General features: G+C 40.4%; 1 non-coding gene across 1 annotated transcript; it reads left to right on the top strand.

The window, feature by feature from the left end:
* The first annotated feature begins 16100 nt into the window (after positions 1 to 16100).
* Positions 16101 to 16204, top strand: LOC148561858 (small nucleolar RNA R71). The gene has a single exon (XR_015886404.1). It is a non-coding gene; the product is annotated as a small nucleolar RNA R71 (small nucleolar RNA).
* Positions 16205 to 17762: the final 1558 nt, after the last annotated feature.

The following is a 17762-nucleotide window of genomic DNA, read 5'->3' as shown; positions in this document are numbered from 1 at the left end:
TATCTAAAGAGCCGCTTTGAGACATGACACTTAGAGTCAAGGCCAAAGCAAAGAAACTATAAGCTGCTTCAAGGTGACTACATATAAAGAGATCTCCATGATACCATTTGGATGAAAATCCTAAGACCTAAGACCCCCAATATGTGAGGACTAGTGAGCACTGAAGCCCTTGCAAGAGCATATGATTTAGAGTTCACCCCATTGACACTTGATCACTTCACTCACAGGACCTGACAAGTTGTTCTTCAATCCGTCTTAAGTGAAAGAACCTATGAGCATAATTCATTTCTTGCTTGGGGACAAGCAAGCTTTAAGTTTGGTGTTGTGATGACAAGTCATCTTAGCCTAGTTTCACTAGTCTTTTTCTTTTGTTTTCACTTGAATTGTGCACCTTCTTGAGCTACAAGTAAGCTAATTTGGGTAGATTTTCATGCTTCCTTTGATTGAATCAACCATGTATGAATTCATGCTATTTCATGAGGTTTTATGCTATAATTGTCACATATTATGATAAAATGAATATCTCATGATTTTAAGCATAGCTTTGATGTGTTTGGTTGATTAATGATAGGTGAAGAAAGCTTGGAGAAAGGTTGAAGCAAGAAGGAATGGCTAGGAGTAAAGAGAGGACAATGGAATAAGTGAAAATGAACCAGGAAGCAAAAAGCTGGACCAAAATTTAGCCTCAAACTTTTGCACAAACTTTTGGGTGAAAAGTTAGCCCCAACGTTAGCCCCTAACTTTTGGGCTAACGTTGGCACATGAAAGTTACTCCCTGGGCACCAAAAGTTTGCGCCAACGTTAGCCCCTAACTTTTGGGCTAACGTTAGCACATGAAAGTTACTCCCTGGCCACCAAAAGTTTGCGCCAACGTTAGCCTCTAACTTTTGGGCTAACGTTGGCACATGAACAATACAAAGGGGGAGCAAAAGTTTGCGCCAACGTTAGCCTCTAACTTTTGGGCTAACGTTGGCGCCATAAGTGCACTAAGAAAGGCCAACGTTGGAGCAAAAGTTAGACCCCTAACTTTTGCACCAATGTGGGTATCAGCAAAACATGGGGGCTGATATGAAAAGTTGGACCAATAGTTTGCCTCAAACTTTTACTCAAACTTTTACTCAAACTTTTGCAAAACTCCAACCCGGTTCACTTGGTTCACTTTGGTTCCTCTCCAAACTCCAAGAGCAATCAACCAAGGCCTCTCTCAACCCAATTCCACCAAGAGAAAAGGCCCAACTCAAGGCTTGAAGATCATTTGAAGAAAGTGTATAAATAGGATAGAATTCAAGTTCTTAGGAGAGCTTTCCTTTTGAGTTTTCATAATAGTTTTCGGAGAGCTTTGGATATTGAGTGATCTTTAATTTCTTAGTTTCGGGGAAGGAGAATTCCACTCTCTTCCTCTTAGTTTTATTGCTTTTAATTTCAATTGCAATTGTCTTGGATCTTGGGTTGGAGAATTGAAGGAATTCTGTTTCAATCTCATCCGAAGATCTCTCTGTTTCTTCTACTGCTTATTGAATTTAATTTCTGTTAATTGTTCTTCATCTACTTTCTTTGCAATTTACAATTCCTTTGCAATTGTTCTTGTTGGATCTAGGAAGGCATTGAGATCTAGACTTGGTTATCTAGTCTCTTGGGTCCTGAGATCCGGATTCTCCATTTCCCATTCCCTGTTTACTATTTTCATGCTTATTTACAATTCTGTTTTTAGATCCGGTTCAATCCAAGTGTTCTTTTACTTCTCTGTTGGTTGCAATTTACTTTCCCTTGTTTAATTTCTGCAAATCCAACTCCCAATTCCCTTTACAATTCAAGCTATTTACATTTCTTGCACTTTAAGATTCTGCAATTTCCATTTCTTGCGTTCTAAGTTTCTGCCATTTAATTTCTTGTTCTTTAAGATTCAGCATTTAAATTCCTGTTCTCTTTAATTTCATGTCAATTACCCATTCCCTTTACTTTCCATGCAATTTAAATTCTGCAAATCACAAATCACTCAACCAAATCTTGATTCGCTTGACTAAATCAACCACTAAACTAAAATTTCTCAATCCTTCAATCCCTGTGGGATCGACCTCACTCTCGTGAGTTATTATTACTTGATGCGACCCGGTGCACTTGCCGGTTAGTTTTAGGTGTTTTGGAGAAATTCGTTTTTCCGCTAAAATATCGCATCAAGTACCAATCCCACGCGACCGCGTGAGCGACGCGATTGCGTCGCATGGATTGCACATCAACCTAGAAAGAGACAGAGAGTTGTGCTGAAACGGTGCTGGTGTCGTGCGTTTAGCACAATTTCCAGCGACGCGATCGCGTGACCCATGCGATCGCGTCATCCCCTCTTCCACCCCTTTCATGCGATCGCGCGCCCTACGCAATCGCGTCACTCCGATTTTCACCCCAACCACGCGACCGCGTGCCCCACGCGGCCACGTGGATTCGAAAATATAACCCCCCAGCCACGCGAACCCTATCAGTCGTGCAGCCCCCCAACCCTCTTCTCTCTCTCTTCTTCTTCTTCTCCCAACCTCCACCCAGCCACCACCTAGCAACCACCACGCCACCACCAATTGCCGCCGCTGCCCAGACACCGCTGCCGTACCACCCCCACCCCTTCTCTTTTCCTCTTTCTCCTTCTTCCTCTTTCTCCCTCCTTCTCCGCCACTGCCCTCCGCCACTGCCCACCCACCACCGCCGGCCATACCAGCCGCGCCCCCCCTCCGCCACCCACATGAAAACCCCCCTCCCTTCCTTTATCATTTACCCACTGCCCCCTCAGCCGCCACCGCGCCGCCGTGCCCCTCCACCGCACTGGACGCCGCCGCAGCAACCACCCAGCCGCTTTCTTACCCCGTTCTACTCCTCACGCCTACCAGGTTCCGATGAACGCCGTCTTTCTGTCCTTCGCAGTTATTTTAATTTTTTTTTCTGTTTCTATTCACAATTAGGATAGATAGATATGCATGATGTAGTAGATTTTTAGGTTGTTAGGTAGCTTAGGCTGTGGTTAGTGGATCTAGGTCTGTTTACTTGCACTGTTCATGCTTCTGTTTTTTTAAAATTGCAATTCTGTTGTTCCTGTAACCTTGTTCATATGCTGTAATTCCCTGTATTTGCTGCTTGTTACTCTGAATTTTCATGTTTATAGTAATTATAGATAACTGCAGTAAGTTTTTTTAATTCATATGAACTACCTTGTTTGCTGTTTATTTTTCGGGATAATCCAATTTTAGCCGGAATGCTGCCCAAATTTTTTTATGAATTGTTTTCATTCATGTTTTGGTTTGGCAATTTGAACTCTGTTGTCCTCTGCTTTACCCAACCGTTTCATGAATGTTATGGCAGACTTTCTTATCCTCTTTGATTTCCTGGTTTATAAACTGCATTTGTGATATTCTGATTCCAATTCTTGCTTTCTTTATATCTGTTTGAATCAACATCACCCTGTTTTCCTTGATCAGCTATGAGTTATTTCTAGTCATAATCATGAATCCTTGTTACATGGCCCATTTTCTTTATGCCACTTACTTTAACCCGAATTTTACTGACTCACTAATTTTAATTTACTAACTTCTTTTTCAAATTCTAACCACACTAACCTTTTAAAATCTCTTTTTTGATTTTTCACTTTACTCTAACTTTCTAACCATGGCATACTGACAATTTTTTCTATTTAACTTGGATTCTGATACATTTTGGATTGTAAATTCTTCCTTTCCAAATTTTAAACTACTAAACAATCCTTAATGCACATTTACTTGACTCATTTATCTCATTCTAATTCTCCTTTGCCACTTTGAGTTTTCTTTGTTTAATTGCCTTTTTGCTTCCTTATTTTTATCCATATCCTGGTTTTCCATTTTTCAGGATGTCTGCCTCACAAAGGAAAAGGAAAAGGCAAGGCTACTGGCAAGCGCAAGAGAGGAGATTCCTCCCAGTCCATCATTGCCCTCATGTATGATTCCTCATGGCGGGAGAAGAACTTTACACAGCAGGAAAAGGCTGACCAGCTGCTCCCTGCAAATGATCCAATAAAATTTGCAAACCGGTACTGTGAGCTGAAGTACCCAGCTTTTGCAAACTCCAGGAATCTATACCTAGAAAGAACTCTGAAGATTCCAGAAGCACTCCAGCAGTACACCACTGAGCAAATCAAGCAAAGGGGCTGGTTCTTTCTGGAGAGAACACTGACAGAGGTCAATGCATCTTGGGTCTGGAAATTCTATTACAACTACTACCTCACCACCCTAGATGCGGTGAACCTGAGAGAAAAGCGAATTCTGGTCACTGAGGAGGACTTAGAGGACATTCTCCAGCTCCCAGCCAAATCCGATCAGCCTGATGGTTATTCAAAGGCTGAGGAGGACATGCGCTAGATGCAGTTTGATTGGAATGCTGTAAAGGCACGGATAGCTCTCGACCCGACTGTTCCTTGGGAGATGGGTCAGGACACCACCATGCCTAGAGGGATCAAGAGGGCGTACTTAAATGATGAGGCTCGGCTATGGCACCAGATCTTGAGCAATTATGTCATGCCGAGTACTCATGATACGGAGATCCCAGCTGCTATGATCACCCTCCTATGGTGTGTGCTGGAGGGTAAGGACCTTTATCTACCACACTTTATCCGGCATTATATGGCCAGGGTCCACGTCCGAGGCACCCTCCCTTTTTCGTACCTAGTTACACAGCTAGGCCGTCGAGCTGACGTGCCATGGGAGGATGCCGATGAGAGACCACCAGCGGTGGACTACAGGAAGATCATTCCTCACAGTAGGAACTTCCTAGCTTTGGGCTACAGACCACCACCCTTCACTGCTACTGATGAGACAGCCCCACCGTCTGCTGGACCCTCTTCATCCACAGCTGCCACTGTTGTCCCTGCTGCTACCACTGCACCTCCACCTGCCTCTGAGCCCGTATACCGCCTCGTGCACCGCCTATTCCGACAGCTTGATTAGATGGAGCACCGTAACCGGCGCCGGTATGAGAGATTGGAGCGTCGCAGCCAGCGACGCTATTCGCATCTGAAGCTGATGATCCGCCAGGGTGGTGACATCTCCTCCGAGCCCGACACACCATCAGAGCCATCAGAGGAGGAGGAGGATGAACCCGAGGAGGAGACTCATTTCCAGGAGGAGACCCATCAGCAGGCTGCCCCACATCAGGTGGTTACGCATCAAATAGAGGCTGCAGATCCGGAGATCCCGATACAGTCAGCACCGCCTCTACAGCAGCCAGACCCTCAGCTCACCACCACCACAGAGCCTCCAACTACCATCCCTACCAGTGATGACACCCCTTCACACCTGGCTTGACTGAGCATCAGGGACGATGCTTCATTTTAAGTGTGGGAAGGTCGCCATCTCTGGCGTTTTATTTTGGTGAACCACTACATCTCTTTTTTTCTTTTATTTTGGATATTTTTCTGTATTTTTCTTTTTACTGTTATTTTCTGAGTACTTATACATTGCTGCTTTTATGTATTTTTACTCTATTTTTCCATTTTGCATTTTTAGTTGATATTTTTAGTTATTTAGTTTAGTTGGCAATTCTGACTTATTAGTGGATTCATTAGTATAGTTTACCCTTTTTAGCATAAGATAGCATAGTTTAAATTGAAAAATATAAAAAAGAAGTAAGCTAGGAAATTGAACATAACAGATTTAAATCCATAAACCTTGTATATATAGCATTACATCATATAATTAAGTTGACAACATTTCATCAAGGAGGAACATTAAAACTTTAAAGGCTACCCTAAATATTTTTTTTTGAGAATAATGGGAATTTTTAACTAAACCTACATAACATATATGAATGATATATGATGCTTGAGTTAGAGAACACACAGCCTGTGAGTCTTGAGCTTAGTTGTATGGTTGCATTCAAACCATAATTTCATTTCTGTGTGTTTCATTTCTTTTTATTCTGATGTTCTTTACTTTTCTTTAATCTATATGTCCAATTATAGAATATAGATACATGCCAAAAGAATGATTGAGGCCATCATTTAATTTTAGCTCACTTACCCCAAAATAACCTACCTTTTACATTACCCTTGTTAGCCCCCTTGAGCCTTTAAAATCCCTTTTATTCTATTTAGTCACACTACTAGCCTTAAGCAGAAAAACAAAATAAAATCCCAAGTTGAATCCTTGGTTAGCTTAAGATAGAAAATTATAAATAGATTAAAATATGAGAAACCTATTGGGAACATGGATGATAGAAACAAAAGGGTAGAAGAGTTAAAAGAAACAAAATAAAATTTGGGAAGCATGCTCATGAGAAATCAAAGTGATTCAATTACCATGTACATTAAAAAAAAAATTCTCCAATGCAAAATAGAAGCAATGCACATGGGATAAAAACAAAAAGTGAAACATGAGCATGTAACAACAAGTGGGATAATATGGGAAGATTGGTAAAGAAGCTTGTTCTACTAAATATGTATGTTAGGTGAGATCTTAGTCTAATTAAGGATTCACTTATTAGCTCACTTAACCTTATACATATATCGTTACCTTTACCTTGGTCCCATTACAACCTTAATTAAAGACCTCATGATTTTTGGTATAACTGTACTCTATAATTGTTGATTGGTTAGATGAAGAACAAAGTTATAGAAAGTAAGAATAAAAAGAAAAGTAGAGTGAATAAACCCAATAAACACTGAGTGACTAGAGGGTAAACACAAAATCCAGTGAGGGTTCAATAGCTCATCAGCATATATCTGTGCTTAAATTACTAATTGTTTTGCAAGTTTATACAATATTTCCCATCTCATTTGCTAAAATACTTTATTGTTTAAGGGTTGGATATATATATATATATATATATATATATGACTCCTTGAGAATGTGAATTAATTTGACTACATGTAAGCTTTATATATGAGTGGATAAATTGGAATTGCATGACTCATTTAGGTAGATGCATTTAGAATAGGTTGCATTGCATGACATTCCACCACTTTAACCTTTCCTTATTCTTTACCTTGGATTTAGCATGAGGACATGCTATTGTTTAAGTGTGGGGAGGTTGATAAACCCATATTTCATGAGTTATTTTGTGCTTAGTTTGAGTGATTTATTCAATCCTTCACCTGCTTATTCATATTAATTGCATGGTTTTACTTTCCCTTTCTTATTATGTGATGTATGTGAAAAACATGTTTCCTAAGCTTTAAAATTAATTATTTTAATTACCTTTATTTCCATTCGATGCCTTGATTAGTGTGTTGAGTAGTTTCAGATTTTCTAAGGCAGAATGACTTAAAGGATGGAAAAGGAAACATACAAAAATGGAAGGAAAGCACAAAATGGAGCTTCTGAAGAAACTGGCATCCACGCGATCGCATGGACGAAGCGATCGCGTGCCAAGCGTGAATCAGCAGCGACGCAGCCGCATGACTGACGCGACCGCGCGCCTTAAGCAGAACGCACATGACGCGGTCGCATGACTGACGCGACCGCGTGGCAAGAAAAGCTCCGAATGATGCGACCGCGTGACCCACGCGGACGCGTGACAGAGGCCACGCACCAGAAATTGTAGAAAACGCTCATAGCGAATTCTAAATCCCTTTTTTGGCCCAAATCCAAGTCCAGAAGGCATAGACCAGAGGTTACAAAGTGAGGAAATGCATCCATTCAGGGAGAGCTCGCCAATTTTCACTTTCCATGATTTAGATTTAGTTTGAAAGAGGTTCTCTCCTCTCTCTCTTAGGATTAAGATTTAGGACTTCTCTTAGTTTGTAAGAGTGACTCTCGATCCAGGTTTAATATTTACTTTAACGCTTTTATTCGTACCTATAAACGTTGCCAACTTGACTTATGAACCCTTTCCATGTTATGATTTGAATTAATGATTATTTGAGGTATTTCAGTTATTGATTGCTTTCTTCTCAATTTGTGTTACCATTGCTTTCCATCTAAGGACATTTTATTCCAACAATTTTACTTTTTCCCTTTTGGTCTTGGTTAAGAAATCAGTAACTCAACATTATTAAACTCAGCATAATTGATAATCGTTATCTTGGTAATTGAACTGAACTTCAATAATCCCAACTTTTTCTTTGGAAATAAATAGGATTCGAAGGTCAAACTAATTAGTCCCTTGACTTTCCTTTACCTTAGTAAAGGTTAACTAAGTGGAATTTAGATTCAACTTTCATTATTGTTGAGAGAGATAACTAAGTTGGACTTCCAATTTCTCTTACCTTGCCAGAAGTTTGCTTTACAGTATTTATTTATTTTAATTGCTATCTACTTTACTTGTCATTCAACTCACTTGCTTCTCACCTTCTAAACCCTGATTACAACCTCCATAACCAATAATAAGAACATACCTCCTCACAGTTCCTTGAGAAGACGACCCGAGGTTTGAATACTCGGTTAACAATTTTTAAAGGGGTTTATTACTTGTGACACCCAAAACGTTTGTAAGAAAGGTTGATTGCTTGGTTTAGTAACTATACTTACAACGAGAGTTTGCTATAACCTCTAAACCATCAATCTTCAGTTCTTCAGGTGTCCATGGTGGATATTTACAAAGAAGTCTGTAACACAGAAAAGATACCCCCAGTTCGACCACTCAAAGGCAAAAGAGGAGGAGGAAATCGGAACGAATACTGTTAATATCATCGGGTCTGAGGACATTCCACCAACGAATGTTTCGATTTAAAAAACATCATAGAAAAATTAGTAAGAGAAGGAAGACTAAATCGGTACCTGGCCACCCGAGATGATGAGCAAAGAAAAAGACGAAGAGATGAAGATATCGGACGAGCTGAGCGATCACCTCGTACGCCAGAAAGACATGTCCACATGATAAACGGAGGATTTACAGGAGGAGGAATCTCCAAGTCATCCCGCAAAAGATACCTCAAAGAAGTTTATCATGTCGAAGGGAAGGAGGAAGCACCCGACATCCCTGCAATCACATTCACCAAAGAAGACGCATCAGGTGTCATCACAGGACACGACGATCCCATGGTCATCACCATCATACTGGCGAACGCCAATCTCCACCGCACATTAATAGACCAAGGGAGCTCCGCCGACATCTTATTCAAAACTGCCTTCGACAAGCTCAGCTTAGAAGAAAAGGAGCTTAGAGCATACCCGAACAGCCTGTTCGGACTGGGCGATACCCCAGTACTACCACTGGGATACGTGTCACTACATACAACCTTCGGAAAAGGGAACCAATCCAGAACACTCAAGATAGACTACATCGTGGTCGACGTGAGTTCAGCCTACAATGCCTTAATAGGTCAGACAACACTAAATCAACTCGGCGCAATAGTCTCAACTCCACATCTATGCATGAAATTCCCAACTACAGAAGGGATAGCTACGATAAAAGCAGATCAAAGGATGGCACGCCGCTGTTATAACGAATGTCTAAACCTCAGAGGCAGAGGAGAAGAGTTCCATACAATTGAGCTTGGTGGAGTTCAGAGGCGAGAAGAACTCTGTCCACAGCCCGAAGGTGAAGTAGAGAAAGTTCAGATTGGAGATACCTCGGACAAAACAACTAATATTGGCACGATCCTGAAAAGAAACACAAAAGAATTACTAGTACAGTTCTTACGAGATAATGTCGATCTCTTCGCATGGAAAGCCACAGACATGCCAGGCATAAACCCCAAGCTAATGTGTCACAAGTTGGTGATTTATCCAGGATCTCGGCCGGTACAACAGAGACGAAGAAAACTTGAGCTAGAACGATCCCAAGCTGTGGAAGAACAGGTACAAGCACTACTGGAGGCAGGATTCATAAGAGAAGTCAAGTACCCACTATGGCTAGCTAACGTCGTCTTGGTGAAAAAATCAAATGGGAAGTGGCGAATGTGCACCGACTACACCGACCTCAACAAAGCCTGTCCAAAAGATCCTTACCCACTCCCAAGTATCGACGCTCTGGTAGATGCTTCATTCGGATATAGATACCTCTCGTTTATGGATGCATATTCCGGATACAATCAAATCCCCATGTATCCACCAGATCAAGAAAAGACCTCGTTTTTGACGCCGATAGCAAATTACTGCTACATTGTGATGCCTTTCGGTCTCAAGAATGCAGGAGCTACTTATCAAAGGCTAATGAATAAAGTCTTTTCAGATCATATCGGAAAAATCATGGAAGTCTATGATGTGCATAAACTTGTTATGCTACGATTTAGGAAATTGCACGATCGGCAAAATTCCTTCCGGCAAGTGCACCGGTTATCGTCAAGTAAAAACTCACAATAGAGTGAGGTCGAATCCCACAAGGATTGTTTTAGTGAGCAATTCGGATTAGAAGTATGTTCTAGTTGAGCGGAATCAAGATTTAGATGAGAATTGCGGAATGTAAAATTGCATGAATTAAAGAACGAGAAGCTAAATTGCTGAAATTAAAAGGGATGGGGGTGATTGCATGAATTTAATTGCAGAATGTAAAGAGAAAGTGGTAAATCAGAAATGGGGAGTTCATTGGGTGTTAGGAGATATTGAGATCTCCGAATCAAAACAACTTTTATCCCTTCCTCAACCAATGCATTCATTGAATTTTGCTTGGCAATCTTATATGATTGGATCCCAAACCCTTGGCTCACCAATTCTCTCTAAAAACAAACAAATTCCCAATCCCTTGGTTTAAATGTTCATAAGAAGAGATGATGCTCGATCACTGATTATACCACACAGTTTCATGAACCACAATTTGGTAGGATTACATGTCACAATATCCATCCAAACCCCAATCCAATTCACTGTGAGAAAGCTTCTCTAGCATGAATCCTCCATTCCTTTCCCAAGGTTCCGAAGGATTCCAATTATGGGTAGTTTCTTTCCCAAGACAACTACCCAATGGAATTAGATCGAGAAGCTTTCTAACAAAATTCAAGAGAAAAGATTGATGAAGAAGATAAAACTATTATTGATTCATTGAATTACAATAGAGCTCCCTAACCCAATGAAAGGGGTTTAGTGAGTCATAGCTCTGAATTCAATTACAAAACTAAAAGAAAATGATCCAAAGTTCTCCGTGTATAAAACTCCTCGAGTGTGTGTCAACCAACTTAAATTCTATCCTATTTATACACTTTCTAAATTAAGCTTCTGTTGTGTTTCTTGGGCTTTGAGGCCTTTCCCTGATTTCCTTTTGCTTTGGGTTTATGATCCATAATCCTGATGAGGCTGTGATCCAATTCTGTAACATTCATTGAGCAAACTTAGTGATAAACAAGTAATGACACAAGACTCAACAAATTGAAGCTCCAGACTCATCAATTCTTCAGGCCCAATCCCATAAACCATGATATTCAATTGGGTTTCATACCATAATACGTTTAAGTTAATGTTTGTGCTCAAATGCTAACTTAAACTTCAATATATTTGGCCCAGAAACCCTTTCAAAAAGTGGCGTTTAAGTTGAAGTTTAAGTTTCAGTTTAAGGTTAAACTGAAACTTAAACGTGGAAATGGAAGAAAGCAACCCAGGAGTGTGAATTGTCGAACACGTTTAAGCTTCAGTTTAAGGTTAAACTGAAGCTTAAACGTGGAAATGAAGAAAGCAACCCTGGAGGAGCAATTGGGTCGAACACGTTTAAGCTTCAGTTTAAGGTTAAACTGAAGCTTAAACGTGGAAATGAGAAAGCAACCCTGGAGGAGAGAAATAGTCGAACACGTTTAAGCTCCAGTTTAAGGTTAAACTGGAGCTTAAACGTGGAAATGCTCCTGGTGCCTTTCTTACTTCTGGCGTTTAACCTCCAGTTTAAGGTTAAACTGGAGGTTAAACGTGGAAATGCTTCTTTGGTGAGAATTTGTGTCGAACACGTTTAAGCTCCAGTTTAAGGTTAAACTGGAGCTTAAACGTGGAAATGCTCCCTTGGTGAAATTCTCATTCTGGCGTTTAACTTCCAGTTTAAGGTTAAACTGGAGGTTAAACGCCAGTTCCAGCATTCCCTAGCCTTCATGATTCTGGCGTTTAAGCTCCAGTTTAGGCTTAAACTGGAACTTAAACGCCATTTCTAGCATTATATGGCTTGGTAGTTTAAGTTCCAGTTTAAGCTTAAACTGGAACTTAAACTCCACATGTGATATTCAAGCTTCCTTTATTGATTTTGTTGCTTCCTTGCCTAGCCTCTTCTTCCCTGAAATCATCCAAACAATTGCATCAAAGTCTTGCAAAATTTCATGAGAAATCTTCCATTCATAGCATTCAAGTAATATAACTAAAAACTCATGGAATTTGCATCAAAATCATACTGTTTGGATGGTTCATTGCTTTGTAATTCATTTAACCATTCTTGGTTACTTTAAGCTCAAGAAAATGCATAAAGCAACTAAAACTAACAAAAAAATGCTAGTGAAACTAGCCTAAGATGCCTTGGTATCACAACACCAAACTTAATACTTGCTTGTCCCTAAGCAAGTCCTGAGTTATTTGAGAAGAAAGTATGAAACAGAAAGCAATTACATTGGCTATATTAGCAAGCATTTGAAGTTCATCAAAAGGGTTTTATGCAGAAAGTTGCAGCATCACTTTTTCATTCTTATCAGGTAAGATTATCACTTTTTCATTGCATCCATCAAACACTGCTATGGCCTCTTGTTATTCTTATGTCCTTGGCACTTTTCTCTTCTTTGTTTTTCTTTTCTTTTTCTTAGAGCTCCTTTGCTCCTTGTTTGCTTAGTGTCATGTGTTGCACAAGCCTTTGGCATTTTCTTTTTCTTATCAGTGCACTACACATATCCACTCCAGGCATTTTCGTTCACATTTCTTCTTGAGACATTGGTGCCCAGCACCTCTTTGTGTGACTAAATGTTTTGTATTTAGGTTGCTCTTGATAATGGACTTTTGGTTGATAATCCCGGGTTAGTTAACCCAAGTTACCAAGTGTTGAAACACTCCTCAGAACCTATTCATCCAAGCATATCCTTAATACATAAACACCACAGGCATTTGTCTCAGAAGTTCAAACCATTGGTGCCTAGCTTATTTTCTCAATTTTTTTGCTTTTTGGTTGCCCTTTTTCAGTGGCTTTTTCTTTCTTTTTCATGGCCAAAGACATTTATTCATCAAGATCCATAGACAGTTTTCAATTTCTACACAAAAAATGATAATTCTACACTCTATTTCCAGTGATCTGACTAAACAATCAAGCATGCATACCACCACTTAATTCTACTTGATTTGTCACTAATTGAGCCAAGTTACTTTTGTTCAAACTTTTCTTTTATTTTTGGAAACAGAACAAGCATGGCAGGCATTTGTTTAAGAAGGTGAAGTTATATCCAAACATCTAGGCATTCACTTTATTCAAAGCAATAAACAGACAAACATACTAAAAACTTCACATTCCAGAAAGATTCAACAATTACAGTTTAAACCAGAACAAGCATGCTTTTGTTTGCCTTTTAAAGAATGGTCAAGGAACACCACCACCTTGTGAAATTTCTTGTTTTCTCTTTGTTGCCAGGAAACAATTTGATTTCTCCTTCTTCTCCTAGTTGTTGCTTCATGTTCTTTCTCAGATCCTTGTTTCCTTTCCTGCAAAGAGTGATGAAGTTGCTTGCTTCTCAAGCACTTGAGTGGTTAGCTCAACTATGTATGGGCAAGTGTCTGAGTCTTAAGTTGGTGTGTGAACACCAAACTTAGTCTCCTACTTACTCCTCTGCTCTTTGAGTCCTTGAATTCTCCTTGGAATGAAGTTGCTGCTAAGGATTTTAAGCATTCCTGTGATTGCTTAGAATGGTTGTTCCTTTCATATAATTCAAAGGTTGTTGTGTTCAGTTGATCTGTGTGGTGGAACACCAAACTTAGAGTCACACATTCCCCTTTGAATTATTGATCCACGAATTCATTGATTGGTGTGAAACACCAAACTTAATTCTTTGCAATGCACAGAAACTACTTCACCTTTTTATTGAAACAAATAAAAGAAACAGCAAGGGAGTATTACCTCAGGTTGGGTTGCCTCCCAACAAGCGCTTCTTTAACGTCATTAGCTTGACGGTTGCCCCTTGTTAGGGTGGATTGTAGTGCTTGATGTCCTCTCCTCTCACTATGAAAACGTCCCCATTTGATTCCTTCATGATTTCCAAATGTTCCATAGAAAGAACTTTCCTGATTGTGAACACTTGAGGGAGCTGGGAAGGAATGGTTTTGAGGCCAGGTGGGATTGGCAGATAATGACTTGATATCACTTTATCTCCCGGAGAGAAACCTTCAGTGGAAATTTTCTTGTTTCTCCACCCTCTTGGCACTTTCTTTACAATTCTTCCCTTTCTCTTGAGGATTTCTTCATTGACCCTTATGCCAGGAGGATCCTTCTGATCTGTTTCTATTGATTCTTGTGGCTTTAACTCTTGCAATTCTTGTTTGCCTTCCAAGGACTGTTTCAGAGTTTCAGCTGCTGGATTGCTTTCCTCCAAACACAGATGGCTACTATCATCCTTAGGCTTTTCAGGTTCTGGTTCAGGCTCAGATGCAGGTTTGAAAACATTGAAAATGAGCTGTTCATCATGTATTCTCAAAATTAGCTCTCCTTGTTCTACATCTATGAGCGCTCTAGCAGTGGCTAGAAATGGCCTTCCCAGAATGATAGGGTGTAGGTAGCTTTCCTCCATGTCCAAAATGACAAAGTCTGCAGGGAAGAAATAATTTCCCACTTTCACCAGCACATTCTCAACTACCCCTTCAGCTTGCTTCTGAGTTTTGTCAGCCAGTTGTATGATTACATCAGTGGATCTCACCTCATTCAGTTGTAGCCTCTTCATAAGAGTCAGAGGCATCACATTTATGCTAGCTCCTAGATCACAGAATCCTTTGTCAATTTTTGTTTCCCCTATGATGCAGGGGATATGAAAACTTCCTGGGTCTGTTTTCTTAGAGACTATGTCCTTCTTGATGAGGGCACTGCATTCTTTGTTCATTATTACAGTTTGTCCTCCCTTCAAAACTCTTTTCTTGCTCAGCAATTCCTTTAAATACTTGATATGTGTAGGCATCTGCTGGAGAATCTCAAGGAAGGGAATATTGATATGGAGAGACTTAAATGTCTCTAAAAACCTTGAATAGGTTTTCCCTTTTTCACCTCCTCCTAACCTATGAGGAAATGGTGCTTTTGGTTGGTATATTTCCAGCATGCCTTTTTGCAGTTCCTTGGCTTGCTCAGTTTCACTTTCCTGCTTAGCTTCCTCCACACCTTCCTTCAAGATTTCTGGTTCCTGTTCTGAGGGTCTGATTCCTTCTTCTTCTGAGACTTCCTTCAATATGGTGATGGCCTTGCATTCTTCCCATCTCACTCCCTTTTGTTCCCCTTTAGGATTCTTTTCTGTGTCACTAGGGAACACTGCAGTTGACTTGGGGGCCTGTTGAGATAGCTCTCCTACTTGAGACTCCATCCTCTTGAGTTTTTCACCATGGTTCCTTAAGGTAGATCTCACATCATCCCTAAAGCTTTTCAACTCACTTATGTCCTGACCCATGTTTGCCAGCATTCCTTCTATCCTGTTTAATTGATCTTGAAATTGTTGGTTCGGATTAGGTTGGGTAGGTTGATTATTTAGGCCATGATATGATGGTTGGGAGTAAGTGTTTTGTGTGGCTTGGTATGATCTTTGGTTGGAGTTTTGGTATGTGGACTTGTTATGTTGGTTTTGCTGGTTTCCCCACCCAAAGTTTGGGTGGTTTTTCCAGCCTGGGTTGTAAGTGTTGGAATGTGGATCATATGGTTGCCTTTGTTGATTTCCTACATAATTGGCCTCTTCCCAATCACCTCCTTCAGTGCTTACTTCCTCTTGATCTTGTGTGTGTATTGCAGCCACTTGCTTTGTTTCTAATTTCCTGGTGAGCTCTGCTAGTTGCTTGGCAAACACCTTGTTTTGGGCTAAAATTGTATCAACATGGTTCAGCTCCATGACTCCCTTAGTGTTGTGTCTCTCTGAAGCATAGTAGTACTCATTCTCAGCCACTGTCTCAATCACTTCAATGGCTTCTTCCACAGTCTTTTTCCTGTTCAATGAACCTCCTGATGAATGGTCTACAGCCTTCCTTGATTCATAAGAAAGTCCATCATAGAAAATATGCAATTGCACCCAGTCATAGAACATGTCTGGTGGGCATTTCCTTGTCAAATCCTTGAACCTCTCCCATGCCTCGTAGAGAGTTTCACCATCTTGTTGTCTAAAAGTCTGAACCTCAGATCGAAGCCTATTGACCTTTTGTGGGGGGTAGAAACGTGCCAGAAACTTGCTTTCCACCTCATCCCAGGTTGTTAGGCTCCCCCTTGGGAATGATTCCAGCCACTTAGCTGCCTTGTCCCTAAGTGAAAATGGGAACAAGAGCAGTTTATAGGTATCTTCCTGGACTCCATTGGACTTCACAGTGTCGCAAATTCTCAGGAATTTTGTGAGATGTTGGTTTGGATCTTCATTAGCACTCCCACCCAATGAACAATGATCCTCCACAAGTGATATTAGCTGTGGTTTGAGTTCAAAATTGTTGGCCTGAATGGGTGGTTTCTGAATGCTGCTACCACAATGCCCAGAGGTTGGGTTTATGTATGAACCAAGAACCCTCCTCTCAGGAATGGCATTGTTTCCATCAGCCCTCTCATGGTTGTGAACTTCTCTATCCATGTTGAGATCTAAAGCTTCCTCAAAATTGTCCTCAGATTCTCCTTCAGATTCCTCTTCTCTCAGTACTCTCTTCCCTCTTGCTTCGCTTCTAAGTCTATGAAGGGTCCTCTCTGGTTCGGTATATGGAGGAGTTGATGTCTCTCCTCTCCTACCTGTCATACAAGAACACAGCACAGGCACCAAACAAGTGAAATACTCTTGGTTAATGGAAGAGTATGGTTAGAGTAGTTGAGGAATTAATTCAAATAGTTAGTGAGTCAGTGAGTTAGTTGCTTGAATTTAAAGGCATAAAGAAAGAAAGCATGTAACAGAGTGCAGAAATTAAAATTCAACAAGTAACTTGAACTGAATTAACAAAGCAAGAAAAATGCTCAATCTAGTTAACTTCCAATTTGAGAATTGTCAATCGAAAACCAATCCCCGGCAACGGCGCCATAAACTTGATGCGCATAAACTTGTTATGCTACGATTTAGGAAATTGCACGATCGGCAAAATTCCTTCCGGCAAGTGCACCGGTTATCGTCAAGTAAAAACTCACAATAGAGTGAGGTCGAATCCCACAAGGATTGGTTGAGTGAGCAATTCGGATTAGAAGTATGTTCTAGTTGAGCGGAATCAAGATTTAGATGAGAATTGCGGAATGTAAAATTGCATGAATTAAAGAGCGAGAAGCTAAATTGCTGAAATTAAAAGGGATGGGGGTGATTGCATGAATTTAATTGCAGAATGTAAAGAGAAAGTGGTAAATCAGAAATGGGGAGTTCTTTGGGTGTTAGGAGATATTGAGATCTCCGAATCAAAACAACTTTTATCCCTTCCTCAACCAATGCATTCATTGAATTTTGCTTGGCAATCTTATATGATTGGATCCCAAACCCTTGGCTCACCAATTCTCTCTAAAAACAAACAAATTCCCAATCCCTTGGTTTAAATGTTCATAAGAAGAGATGATGCTCGATCACTGATTATACCACACAGTTTCATGAACCACAATTTGGTAGGATTACATGTCACAATATCCATCCAAACCCCAATCCAATTCACTGTGAGAAAGCTTCTCTAGCATGAATCCTCCATTCCTTTCCCAAGGTTCCGAAGGATTCCAATTATGGGTAGTTTCTTTCCCAAGAC

The sequence above is a fragment of the Arachis ipaensis genome, chromosome B6, assembly GCF_059453495.1.
Source record: "Arachis ipaensis isolate K30076 ecotype BB chromosome B6, ASM5945349v1, whole genome shotgun sequence".
NCBI classification, from domain to species: Eukaryota; Viridiplantae; Streptophyta; class Magnoliopsida; order Fabales; family Fabaceae; genus Arachis; species Arachis ipaensis.
Note: the sequence above shows the minus strand (reverse complement) of the source record. Positions and strands in the feature narration are given on the sequence as shown.